General features: G+C 34.4%; 1 protein-coding gene across 1 annotated transcript in view; it reads left to right on the forward strand.

Annotated features, from left to right (window-relative positions):
• Positions 1-15,216, forward strand: part of twin (CCR4-NOT transcription complex subunit 6-like twin) — a 478,069-nt gene that overhangs the window by 426,284 nt on the left and 36,569 nt on the right. The gene's annotated exons all lie outside the window — the stretch shown is intronic.

Raw genomic sequence — 15,216 nt, forward strand, 5'->3', positions numbered from 1 at the left:
TCTTTAAAACAACGTTTTTTGAGTCATCGGTTCAAAGGATGGAGAAATGTTATGAAGAATACTATTCAGATATATTTTTGAATGTAGCTATAACTTATTATTATCAATTAATGTAGCAATACAACTTTGTTTGAACCATTATATTATTTTATATCAACGCCGACCGGTTTCGGAACAACCGTTCCTTCTTCAGGGCATATTATTATTAACGAGTGAATAAATATTATTAGGTGTTGAAGTGGGGGTGGTGGCATGGCTAGGGACTTATTAAGAGTAGGGGAGGAGATAGAACGGTCGGTGAATGGGAACATACCTGAGATGGGCTGTAAGATTATACTCATTATTATAAACGGATTTCTTAATTTTTAAGACTTCAAAGTTATCTTAGCAATTAAAATCTTACCTTAAAATGGGGAACAGTCATTACTTTTAGTTTAAGTGTATCGGAGTTAGTCAGTTTACGGTCTTTATCCTTAGCGTTCCTCAAAAAATGGCCGGTATTATTTCTTGTGTAAAAAGCTTGTTTAATAAATAATTATTTATAAATAATATTAAACCATCTTTTTATACAAAAATAGTAACAGATCGCGCTTCCGGAACATCAGTTAGTAATAATAATAATCATGCTTGGATCATTTATATAGCGTCGTTTTATTGGGAAAATCACTTAAGCACAGCATGACAATTTATACATTTATCCTACACTCTTTCACTTATACCTTCGATTTGTTACTGGTGGCTTATAACTAAGATTGATAGTTTGTGACTTATAATTATCGCTTAAAACTTAAGATTAACGACTAAACATACTTATTTATATTTACAATTAGAACTTTAAATAAATTTCCACAAGAGCTAGAACGGATAAACTCAAAATTCAAACTCAAAAGTCTCTTCACAAAGTCACATATTCTTCAATAAATAGTAAACCTTTTTTTAAATTTCAAAGCTTGCCCTCCAAACTTCAGAGTTATATAAAAAACCTTTGGCATATTAAAAATTTGATTCTCTCAGTTTTTATTTTTTCCGCTAGTCTGAACTTTTCAATGTTATTTAATTCGTGAAATTTCGTTTTCATCATCATTTTACTTTACTTATTATTATTATTCCAACCTCCGTGGTCGAAGGGTAAAGTTCTCGACTAGCAAGCGGGAGGTCGCTGGTTCAAATCCCGGCGTGCGCAAATAAATTTTATTTATTAATTTGTGTTATTTCACAAATTATTATATATATTATATTTACGGTAAATACCAGAGGGGAATATACTCTCAGTATCGCCCTGGTGTAGTAAGACCACCATTCAAAATTGAAATTTTGTTTGAAATGGCTTTGGTCGTGTTTGGTGACCAGATCTGAATAGTTAGCTACTTCCTCTTCCCCATTTCCTTCCCCTCCCCGCTATCTTCAGCCTTAGAACATACACTAATTAGGATGCCATGGACTCACTTGCTTCAGACGGTTGGGAGCAGTCGGGACTCTTGTGCGGTTTCACATAATTTAATTGTTTTTTAATTCCACTTTATTTATACATCGCCCCTGAAGTAATAGATAGTTCTAAAAGTTAGCACTTTAGAAATTAGCCAAGTAATTAATATCACTCTTCCTCGAGGCTGCAAGGTTTTGCCCGTGAGGCATGTCCTTGTCTCTCAAATCGTCTCGACGGTGGCGAACAATAGGTTGGAACAATATATTTGATCTTAAGACACTGATTAATTGTTCACGATGATTTATTCGACTGATTACTTGGGAATTATAATAACGAAGCTCTGTTATGTAATCATCTATTATATTGACGAGTTGGAGATCAGGAATGGGTACTTAATGGAAGGTGTAAATGAACTAAAATATGTATTTATCATAAATAAAATCCAAAAAGGGAAATAATAATTAATAATATTTGTATAGCGCCGTTTTTGTGCAAAACAACCTAAAGGGCTGTGTACAAATAAATGATACATTTCTACAATTATCTATCTCATTACTAACTCTTATCAAACTATTATCAATTTTTGACTTCAATCAAATAATAATTATTATCAATTACAGACTGCATCCACCGTTTTGTCGTCATCACCAATACAAAGCCTTATATACAAGCCATATATACAAGCCGTGATCAGGAATGGGAACTTAATGGAAGGTGTAAATGAACTAAAATATGTATTTATCATAAATAAAAGCCAGTAAGGGAAATAATAATTAATAATATTTGTATAGCGGCGTTTTTGTGCAAAACAACCTAAATGTCATTACTAACTCTTATCAAACTATTATCAATTTTTGACTTCAATCAAATCATTATTATTATCAATTACAGACTGCATCCACCGTTTCGTCGTCATCACCAATACAAAGCCATATATACAATGCACTTGATGATGCTAGAATGTGTATATATATATTATTGAAACTAAAAGTTCCAGAAAATCTGCTAAATTCAGGTTGCCCGTGTAACAAACGCCTTTCTTTGTAAATGCCTGAAAACTGACAGCGTCTCCAGCGGTAGCTTAGCTTGTTCGAATTCATAAATTTAAATTACCTTTAGCATTTGTTTTATCAATGTGTAGTTGTTTTGTTAAATACTCGTACATGAATGAAGCAAATCTTGGAAGCGAAAATTAACACATTTCTCGACAACCGATCGAACTGAAAATCTACAGATTCGTTGTCGATCAAATTTTGGTTGCAATCACGTAAATACATGCGGACATATACGCATTTATCTGAAACCGGATGACATTACAGTAGTTTATATACGAAATAAATGTCGGCCCTACCCGATCTGCTTTTGGCGAGGTTGGTAGAATTGTCGACTCCATTTCCTGGGTTCATTCCTTAATCAAACCAAAACATTTGAAAATATTACAAAACATTTTCGATTTAACTGATTTTTAAAAATAAATTCCCACATTTAGCTGCTGTATTACAGTATGTCCGGGGGTAAAGTGCACTAACTTCGGAAAGTGATTCTATATGATGGTAGAAGTAAAAAAGGTGAAATACTTTTTTAGAAATTCCATTGTTTTTTCCGTACAAAAATATTTGTTCCTGTGAGAATTTTTTTTTTGTGTTTCAAACCAATTACAAACTTTTTTCTAACCTGCACGGAGAAAAATGAGTATGACTGATTTTTTTAAATCCCGTTAAAAATTTGATTGTAGGGCGTTTCCTAAAAAGATATTAGCACATTCAGAATACATCGGAACACGTGTCCATGCAGGCGCGCTTATCCTGGTAAAATATAATAACGAATAGCGAAAATATATGAATACGTGTTCCGACAGCATCATAACATATACGTGTTTTACTGATAGTTTGTTAGGAAATCGGTCACTTCATTCGTTAAAAGTCTGCTGTCCCGTTTTTAACAGGAATACGAATAATTTCACCATATTTTTAATAAATTAGCAATCTTTTATATCGGTAAGTTTTCTCCGTGTGAAAACTACCTTTAAACATTGTACCTACTATGTAGAATCACCTCCCGAACTTAGTGCACTTTTCCCCCAGACGCCTTATGGGTTAGTAGCCGAGTGAGCAATGCGTCTCACCATCCCAATTAGGCGTCGTGTTGCGAGTTCAATCCCCGAAGTCCTCCATCATCAAGCAGTATTTTCCGCTTCAAAAGTAGGAAGAATTGAAATATGATCAAGTTATTCGTAACCCTGGAGTGTTTCATTCTTACAAATAATAAATTATTAAATATATTACAGATAAGAATCCCACCATGTACAACTGGGCATATTTGAAAGCCGCCAAAGAAGGTACTAAAAACATTTTTTTTAAATATATTGATTTTTGAATCCATCAAATCTACACAAGCCACACCGCCCATTGCAGCTCTTGGTTGGTTGTCTAGCTAGACCCTTGTATTGGGCATGTGTTAGGGTTGACCAACTGATTTACGGGATATAATACAGTATTTAGATAAGCCCTTGCATTTTTAATTACGTGATTATTATCAACTAATGTTTAGGAATCTGCGCAGCCTGCGTAGTCCGTAGTCCTTGTCCATGCGGGTAGTTTGGTTACGGCCGGACACCGATCACCGGACACCGGACACCGTGGGACGGTGTCGCGTTCGAGTCACCCGACACCGCGTCCCCCACTCGGCCCCGGCCGCTCAAGGGCGGGAATCCGATGCCGCGCGGGCATATATCACACGGTGACTAGTCACTAGTGACTAGGGTGTATTATATTGTAGGTAGTTAGTTACTAATCAAATGAATTCATTGCTTCCTTTGTTCCAAAATCTGACACCCTAGCACTTGGTCAAGTCATTGATTGATAAAGGTTTACTAAGACTGCCTAATTAAATCGACGTTTACTGTTATTTGTTCGTTGGCGATCTGCAATCGTGCTTTGCATCGATGACAAGTTCCAGACATTATCGATAAAACCTTTGTGAATATTGCCGTGCTAGACCCCCTGATGCGTATATTTAGTTCGTTTTAGAGAGATTCTAAAAAAAATGTTTTTTTAGCCATGATGTCGTCTAACAAAATGTACAAGTTGCTACTTGATCAACATCGGTCTAACATCTAATCCAACCAAACCTAGCCTAACCTAACCTAACATCCTTTTCCGAAAACATGTGTAAAATCTACTTTTTTATGTGAATACCGCACAAGAGTCCCAACTGTTCCCAACCGTCTGAAACCAATGACACTACGGCATTCCCAATTGGGGTATGTTCTGAGGCCGGTAGTGACCAGACGAAAAGGACCGGGAAGAGGAAAGTTGCGAAGTATCTGGTTTACTTTCTATACTTTATTTATTTATTCAAGCTTCATTTAAATTGTGAACGATTTCGAATGTATTTTCTAGATGTTATCTACATAAGTTAACAATAACGATTATGAAGAGTCTTTCTGCAATATTAATTTTAGCTAATGTTTTTGCGAGCAGCGTCTACGATACTATTAAATATCCGTATTTCTCAAACAATTCCTTTCTGTGATTTTACGATCAAATCGAAATAAATGTCAGTATCTCCAGTTACTAGTTAATAAAGCTTCTCTGTGTTTTATTATTTGTTTCTCTAACTCAAGCAGACAGAGAAGATTATTGCATTTTCCTTTGACTTTTATTTTGATTGAAATATAACAACTCTTGGAACATAAATTATTATTATGGCGTTCTCATATCTTAGGTTTCCGTAAAATCACGCCTTCTGTTTGTTTTCTTGGAATGTGATTCATTCGCATCTAAGTGTGTTGAATATTTGAAATTATATTTATGTATTGTATTATTATGCTGATAATGACATAATAACACCTCAAAAATTAGAATATAAGGCAACTTCGTTTCCGAGATTTTATTAAACGGTATATTTTATTTAGTCATAAAATTTTACATTTTACATCTATTCTAAAACTACTATAAAAATATTCCATTACCTACGTACTAATATTTGAACTTCACAACATTGAGACATAATCCACGTAAAACTTTTTGACTTCCTTAACATTTAAAGGGAGTTCATTGAACATTTTCAAACCTTTATAATAAATATTGTTTTGTGTCAATCTGGTCATTAACTCACTCATTGTTAAAAACGTATATATTTTTAATCAATGAAGACAATATTAACGACTCTCAAACGAAAGATTTCAAACAGAAAAGACAGAAATAAATTCAATCGCATCTAGGAATTGAACCCAGAACCTCTCTCTTGTCGGGGTAGTGCTTTGACCACTGACCTAATTCTACCCAGTCAACATACGTTTGAGAGTCGTTAATATTGTCTTCAATGATTATTGATCGGATGTGAATTCAAAATCAGAAATTCGGTCTCTAAGTACAAATTCAAAATCAAATAAAATGGCGATATTATATGGTCATGCAGTGTAAGAGAGACAGAGCACGCAATGTTGATTGACTGTCTTGATTTAATAGTCAAAAAATACTTTTTACATTAGCTCCACACATGAGGTCTTAAGAAAAAGAATTCCTCTTTTGGGATGCTGTGTGGGGGTATTTTTAGGGAAAGAAGGAGGAAGTTCCGGGAAGGATAGAGGCATGAGGGGTGGGTAGGAAGCTGGGGGGTCAGTGTTCAAAGGAGTGACGGGCGTATGAGAGTTCTGTTGGAGAGGTCAAAAGGTCTCCCTCAACTAGTATCTCGCGATCTGGCCTGTCATGCAGTTTGTGGGTTGACACATCTGCCACCAAGACCCGGAAAAACCTCACCACATGAACTCGGGCACCCCTGATAAGTCACCAAACATAGCCTACCACTTGGGTTGATCTATGACAGAAGTGTTGGTTATCCGATAGATGGTTCCCGGGGCGGCGGTACCCAAACCCACCTCTCAAATTGGGAAAACTAAGTCAGTGGCGACATTGATTTCCATTTAAACCTGCATGGAACGCATTTCTATGAAGGTGTGTGTCTACAATCCATTCAGTGGCTGAAAACCTATAAAAATATCACCGAACCAAGGGTGGGTAATTTAATGTTATTTGTCATTTCCTTAATTATTCACGAAGGGAGGTTCTGTTTAGATTGGGCGATTGCGAAGCTTTTGCTTTTCTAGAGGGTTGTTTACCCAAGGGCTTATTAGAACAGGAAAGGCTTTGACGTCTTTCTGTTAGTAAGGGATTCTTGGCTGTAGCGACGGCGAAAGTAATCAGGCAATCATTTTTACTGTTTATATTCAATAATTACAAAAAATAATTACTATTTTTTTTTCAATTTACAGAGTATAATCATTTATGTTAACTAAAATAGTTCATAAAATCGGTTTTCACTGCTTTTGATTAGGTATTTAATGTTTCTCTTACATAGAAGTTGTCGCTTGTGTTTAAAAGAGTGGTGAGTATCATATGCAGAATATTTAGGACGGGTTGTTTCGGAGAATTTGAACAATTCATCAAATTTCAAAGTTCATTTTCAAGTTCTGTGAATGATTTTTTCAAGTTCTGTTTTTATTTCAGTTTTTTCAAGCAACTAGCCTACAATGATATAATAACAGAACTTGAATAGGACTTTCACAGAACCCGAAAATGAAAGTTGAAATTTGATGAATTTTTCAAATTCTCCGAAACATCCCGTCCTTAGTGTTTGTAATAATGATTTAAGGAAATGTGAATATTAAAAAATATATGTGATTAAACAAATTAAAATTTATTAAGAAGATAAGTTTCGTCATTTTCGTATTTTTACATTGAACTTCTCTTTAATCGCTTTTAGTAGTTGTTTATCGTTTTCGATTGTTCTGATATTTTCGGGTAGGCTGTTGAAGTATTTTTTCCCTGGATATATGTAATGATGTTGAGCAAAAGTGGTATTACATTTTTGTGTTGGAAATATATGTTTTTGACGAGTATGACTTTCAGTTAAAAAGCTGTGATTTTGTTTATCTTTTATTATTTGAATTATTATATTTTTTCGGACAAGATCATTAAATTTAAATACTTTAAATTCTTTAAAAAATAGGTGTGTTGGATAATCTCTTGGTTTTTTCAATATTGTTTTTATAATTAGACGTTGAACAAATTCAACAGTTAGTAGATTTGTTTTGTATGCAGCTCCCCAGCTGACTACAGCGTATTGGTGATTTGATTGTGCTATAGCGTGGTAGACCGGTGTTAGATTTTCAAAATAGAGAAAATTTCGATAAAATAATGAATTACTCGTCAAGGCAACCTTTCATTCATTAGCCTGTAAGTTATTGAAATGGGCGTCTCGTTGGTATGTGTTCAGTGAGTTCCGACGAAGCCGCCGGAGGCCGCCTACCAACTACCTAAAGGTAGTTCTAGTTAAGTACTACCTAATGTATAAATATAATAAACCACAACATCATATAAATACATTTATCGATTTTTTATGTGTAAATCGAACAAAAGACCCAACCATCTGGAGCCAGTGTGTCTATGCCGACTACCGCTTGTGGTTTATTGTGAGGATAAAGTGATTGAGGGGAAGTACCTGGCTATTCAAATCTGGTCACTAGATGGCTGATGAATGATGGTTTCATTCAATCACAAAATCCTACGAAACATCTTAGATGTTTAAATCGGTTAAGTAGATCTTGAGATATCTTATATATCACTTTGAAAAAAGTAGTTTCGAATAAAACGCGGAAGAACATGGGGTCTCCGACTTCTTTTAAGCAGCTCTTTTCAATTTCCTGGCCTCTTTAGTCTCATGTTGGCTATAGAAATTCGACCGATCGCTACCTTTGGTTTTTTTCAGTTTTGGACCGACTCTGCCGCTCTCAATTCTTATTGCTATAACTTTGTAAATAGTCCGAATTTTGAAATGATTAAACATCTAAAATATTATTAAAAGTATAAACAATTTATGTAGCAAAGAAAACTATTTTTTTTAAATCTCAAGATGGTGTAACCCCTATGTTATTTTAGTCTACATTTGCTTGTGCTGTATTTTTTACCGATTTATTGTGTGTGGGTGGTATTTAAATATATACCTGTTCCCTTATTTTTTAGTCTTATCTCAATCGTACCTGTGTGTTTGAAGGGAAATTTATATTAAAGTTTTGCGCGGTTTGCGAAAAAAAGTGAAAACTCAAGAAAAAGTAATTCCATTCACGGTCGAAATTCGATTTATATTCCATCAATACATTCGTCAAAACATTTTGATTTGTATGCCAGCACCAACGTGAAAGTTATCATTTCTTTGATTTCTGTTAATCTAATATTTCCACCATTAATCTCGGCGGGCTAGAAGAAGTTTTACAAAAGCAATCTTTGAGAAGAAACCATTCGGTTACGAAAGAGAATTTATAAATACACTTATTCCGAGTTCTCGCGATCTGATCGATTGATCCTGATCAACTCGGTGTCTTATTTATTGGAAGAACGTTTCTAGAATTTTATTCGTACGAAGTAAAAGCTTCGCTGGCTGAGAAATTCTGGCTTTTGTGATATATTAAACAATTTTAAACTTTTTTGACGGTGGGGGTATTCAATGAGTTTATTACAATTATCTGAATTTCCCATCTTCGTTGCCTTGTAGTGTTTCACAGCTGATTTGATTTTTTTGGAATAACTTCTTTTAACTTTTGAAGGTTATATCATCTATGTAATTTATCAGTGAAGAAGAAGATAATACAACTAAATCTAAACATGAACATGAACAAGACATAGAAAAATATAAAGGTAACGGTCTCAACTGGTAATCGAACCCATCATCTCTGACTTTCGGAAACCACTCGGAAAAATGCCAAAAATTAGTCGAACACTATATCGTTCATTCTGAAGTAAAACCATGTATGATCATGCAAGGCTGATGTAAGCGTAATGAGTAAGATTAAGAAAGGGACATGTAGAGGGCATGTAGAGCGAATGAGCGAATAAAGGAGTGTAAGGAGAATATATGACGCAAATGTGAATGGTAGCAGAAGTCGGAGACGCCCGAGGAAGACTTTGCACGACCAAGTGAATCAGATACTTGATTCGGGCCATGTGAACAGTCAGAATAATAGTATGTACGAGACGATGTATGAATGTGAGTGAGGCAAGGAGTGTGTGCCAAGACCGAGTTGTTTGGCGATCCGTCCTCTCTGCCTACCCCTGCGGGGAAATGGCGTGATGGTTAGTTAGTTAGAAATGAGACCAACAATAATGACGTAAAACAATTAGGTCCTAATGGCGAGTGAGGCGTTGTCCCGGTAAAACAGAGATTCCTGTTTTCTTTAGATTTATTAGTATTACATTCTTCTTAAATGAATTTCTAATTATTTGGTTATTACGAGTAGACATAATTTACCTCGGTTTTTTAGATTAATTTACTGTTTATTTATTATCTAGCTTTTGTGTTTACTATCATTACCAATTTTAATAAACATATGTTTGTTCCAAGATATCCAATCAAATTCAATCGAACCTGATCCTCGTTAATTAATTACCTACTGTCCACATATTTGATCTTTAGTCTGGAGATCGGTTCCCGCCACAACGCAAGTATATTAATATTGTTTCAACATTGACAACTCAATAACTTTTTCGAACAGCAATAGACAAAGTATTCTTGGCTCTATAACTACTCCGCGCTGTAACACCACCACAGCCCAACAATTTTATAAATATTTTGGTGTCAAATGGTTTAATCAATTACCTCTTAACTTAAGATTGGAAATGAATTATAAAAAATTCAAAAGCTCAATAAAAGCACTATATCAATAGCATATTAAAATCGTTTATGTTTAATAAAGACAATATAATCTCTCAATTATTATTATATTGAAATCCTTTTCTCTTATTTCTTATTCTTATCTCTTTCTTTCTTTTACATCCTTTTCTCTTTTCTATTTGATAAAATTTTGTTACATATAAAATTTTTATTTTGTTATATTAAAAAATAAAAATTCTTTTCATTATCATTACACTCTCTGAAAAAATATGTTAAATTACTATTTACACGCGTTTCTCCGCCTTTTTAACACGAGCATTTGCTCTAAAAAAAGGTGTATCACGATGTACTGTAATAAAAAGAAAATAAACTTAATGTAATGTAATAACATGTAATTGTAAATTTAATATTAAATAAAAATTAAAATATTAAAAAAAAAAAAAATATATACATATTGTATGATGTTAATTGTTACGTTTGATAACCGATAACCTCGGGCAGATTTTTCAATTGAAGCTATTATTCCGACGAGGAATACCTCGTCGGAATAATAGCTAGTATCTAACCTCATAAGTACGTTTAACAAACAACCTGATTCCTACTTTTTATCATTAGTGTTCACATTACAGTGTGCGTGATATTCCAAGGTTTTCTTCAAATTAATATCAGACGAACCTACTTACATATAAAAATACATATTACATATATTAAAACGTATTACATGCATGTATTAGATACGTGCATTAGCTTTTTTTTTTTTTTTTTTTTTTTACAGTATTACCGCACAAGAGTCCCAACTGCTCCCGTCTGGAGCCAGTGAGACTATGGCATCCCCAATTGGGGTATGTTGTGAGGCTGAGGGTATTGGGGAGGGGAGGGAGATGGGGAAGAGGAAGGTGGGGAAGTACCTGGCTATTCAGATCTGGTCACCAAACACGGCTAAAGCCATTTCAAGCAACGTTTCAATTCTGAATGGTGGTCTTACACCAGGGCGATACTGAGAGTATCTTCCACTCTGGAACGTGCCGCAAATATACTATATATTATTTTTAATTAATTAATTGTGAAATAACACAAATTAATCAAATAAAATTTATTTGCGCACGCCGGGTTCGAACCCGCGACCTTCGGATCTGTAGTCAAAAGCGTATACCACTAGACCACGCCGGCCGTCAGGCCGGCAGCTGAATTAACCAGTTGTTTTTATTTATTTATATTTATTATGTGAAACGGAATATGCCCATAATCGCACGGCCAACGAGTCCTTGATACAAATACCTACCGCAAGGTGCAGGGGAAATGAATTCATCGTTCACGTTCTCCATACGCTTCCTTATTGGTAACCATTTCGGTATCCATCAAAGATTTTTTTTTAAAGGTCTCTTTTTTTATACATGAATTCTGTATATAGCGATTATTTATATAGTTTCTTTTAACGTGTAGGTACATACGGAGAAAAATGAGTATGGCTGATTTATTAAAATACTGTTAAAAACGTGATTAAAATCCATTTCCTAGTAAAATATTATTACATTCAGAATATATCGGAACACGTGTTCCGACATCTTAATAACATATTCGTTATTTACCGACAGCTTGTTAGGAAATCTGCCACTTCATTCGTTAAAGGCCTTAAGTCCCGTTTTTAACAGGAATACGAATGGTTTGGCAAGATTTTTAATAAATCAGCAATACTTTATATCAGTAAGCATTATATATTAGAGTGCGTATAAACACACGAGCCGAACTGCCGAGCTGAATCACGACTCATGTGAAAGGAATGAAACAAATGCTGATGGCGCGAAACGTCGCTTGCGGTTGATTTGTTCCTTTCCCGTAATTCGTGACCCGACTCGCGCGTTTTTCTGTCTATACGCAGCATTATGTGCCCACCTTCGTTTTAGCTGATTAAAAAAAAAAATGATACTGACTTCATGATGAGAACGTAAAGTCGTAGAGCCATATTTGGAGATGTTGTCCGGAGAGTCTGTTTAATGAAAGGAAATAGTAAATACGTCTGTTGTCTAAAAATCTAAAATAAATTTAATGCGCCTAAATCAGTCCTTTATTTAAATTATTTGTTTATTAAGATCTCTGTAACGTCAAGACAGTTATCTATTATTATTTATATTATCTAGTTATTATACAGTTATCTAGTTATGTGTCCAATACTTGTGGAAATTGTATTTAATTTATAAGTACTCATCGCAATATACCTACTACATTATATTATTAAAATCTATGTATTCTGTCAGATGTAACCTTACGTGTCAATAACTCTCGATGAAAATATCAAAGAAGAAAAAAGATTTTTAAGGTGCCTATCTGTTTCATATTTTCATTGGGAGTTGTTGAAAATTTTATTTTCGTCGATTATGAATATTACAATGAGGATTACATAGCATGATCGCGTGATTGAGTAATCTTGCCCTCGGGACATTGGAATAAGTCTTCAATAAGTTATTGAACCTAGTCTAATTTTGTAAAAGAAAAAATATTTAAAAAAACAATAATTACGAAATTTAATATTTAAGCCTAGGATGGATAAAAAAACAATGATTCTCACCGGTGCCCTATATTATAGCTTTCAAATTGGAATCTATAATAATAAATATTATTATAAAAATACATCCATTGTTTTGTGTCTAGTGAGTAATTGATACTTCAGAATAATCTAGGACTAAACATTTGACATTTAATCGTATGGCTTATTATTCGCGTGTATAAAACAATCAATCTTTGTACATATCATTACGTGAAACGTTTGCTTTACCAAGTACCAGCAGTTGTACCTATGCTAGGCATGGTAAGAATTCTACAATAATTCTCACGATGGTGGTTCAGTATTCAGTACTGACTGTAACCCGACTCCAATCTCCAGCATCCTTGAAACTTTTTGTTTTGTTGGACCAGTTTGTTGCCGTTTACCATCGACAAGAATGTTAGGATTGTTTCGTATCCCGTACATACATTAATCAGATCGAATCACCAAACCGCACCTGACCCAGAGCCCAGAGCCCCTCACAACTTAAAGCGATATATCTTTGCATTCTTTATCAATGATTTCTTAATGATATTGAACGTGATTGTGTAATCTTATCCTCGGCCAATTGGAATTAGGTGCGGCTTTATCACGACTAGCTTCAGGAGCAAGTGCCGATTCACAATGGAACGTGATCGATCTCTGATACTTTAAAACAGAGTCCAATTCCTCAAAAATGATTTGTATTTATACTAAGCATTGCGATCATCATACAACTAGTTTTACCATTTTAGTAAAGTGGTTCGAATTTTATGTGAGCTTTTCAATGGGAAACGACAAGAAGTCCTTCGTAATATTGTTTTATTGGAACTGCAAGTTGAGACGAACAAAACATTCTAGTAGAGACTTTCAAAGCGTGGGAGGATAAGCCTCGTTCTTGGGTTTGAATATCATCCAATAAATCATGACGTTTAATCCGAATATTACCATTAAGCTAAGTTTATACTTTGATGCTATCTTGCCCCATTCGCCATTTCCTATGTCCATTTTTATTATGGTACAATAATGAATATTATTTATACAATAGAAAACGGAGCCTTTCCGGGTACCAGGTCACTCCTTAATGGTTAAGAATTCATAGTAGGTATAATATATCATTTGATGGATTCAATATTCCTCTTATCTCGAGGTTTTGAATTTCCTGTAAGAGTTTTACAAATAAATTATCATTTATATATTTGTATGAAAATTTGCTTAAGATTTTTACTGCCCTCAATCGTTAGCGTTTATTTTTTAAATTCTTCCAAGGAAAACTATATTTTTGTGAATTAAGTTAAAAAATTAGCTACACTTAACTAATTTTTTAAAAATTATTTGATCGATTAATGATTTGCACCATTTATCCTTACGTGCATCAATTCTTCAAAAAGCAAAATGCGCAATGTAGTTGTAAAGGGAAAATGACCCAAGTTAATCATTGATCTATGTCATTTACATCGTTCTCTATCTCTCAGACACATTCTCATTTCTCATTCAGCCTCTGCATTTGTTTCCCCAGCAGTATCTGGGGCAACCAACTAGAGGTCTTCCGTCTTCCCTCTGCAGTATCCGATACATAGATTTATGTACGGCAATCGTCCTGCTTGTGTCCTGGGTATGCCCGACCCACCTCATCTCGGATTTTGAGAGTTGTACTGTACGCCTTTTTTTTAAACTGACCAATCTATAATTTTTTTTCGTATTAATTTAATGAGTAAAACCTCAAAATGTTATATTTAATCATTGACGATAATATTAGCGACTCTCAAACCAAAATTTGACAGAAAAAAATCATAAAAAAATCGGACGCATCTAGGAAATGAACTCAGGACCTCGTCCTCGCCGTGGATTTGTTTGGCAATTTTGGGCATATATATTAGAGCCCACAGCGACTTAATCTGTTTGGCACTATTAACGCCGGGCACAAGCTGTCATGCGAGTGGAAGCGCCTTGGAAATGTTGCCTTGCCCCAGCTACAAGTGGGCTGGTCCGTCACAATATCGTATTTCCAATTAACACCACATGTGTACCAAAACCAATCACCCTTGAATTATTATCGGATAATATGATTTCATTATGTCAGTGATACAGTTGTGTAATCTGAAGGCTTATTGCGTTTCGTTTTGATCCAGTATTGCGTTACCAGCACGTTTTCATCTTCCAACGCACACTTCTTCGGATGATGATCAAGAAGATATTATTTATATTCTGTATATAGGCACTTTTTTCTTATTCTTATGTATATTATTACAACGTTGGGATTATCTTATGACAACTTTACTACCCGTCTTCGTCCGAAATTTGGATTGAAAAGTATGAAACAAATATTGCCACACCGATATTTCAAAACTTCATAATTAATGTTGGAAAATACACTCCTTTCTGAAAACCTCACTTGACCTGGAAGAGATGCCACAACTCTCCGTTCGAGTTTTCTACTTATGTATTCTGACTTGTTAATATCCATTTCTTATTTTAAGCAAGTAATCACGTTGTAAGTACGTGTAAATTAATTAAATGGGAAACAAAATGTACATATTTTTATTAAATACATCTAGTGTTATGTATACATGTATGTCGTGTATGTTATGCATCATGT

Source organism: Hesperophylax consimilis, chromosome 14, assembly GCF_061612785.1.
Source record: "Hesperophylax consimilis isolate HC1 chromosome 14, BYU_Hcon_1.0, whole genome shotgun sequence".
NCBI lineage: Eukaryota > Metazoa > Arthropoda > Insecta > Trichoptera > Limnephilidae > Hesperophylax > Hesperophylax consimilis.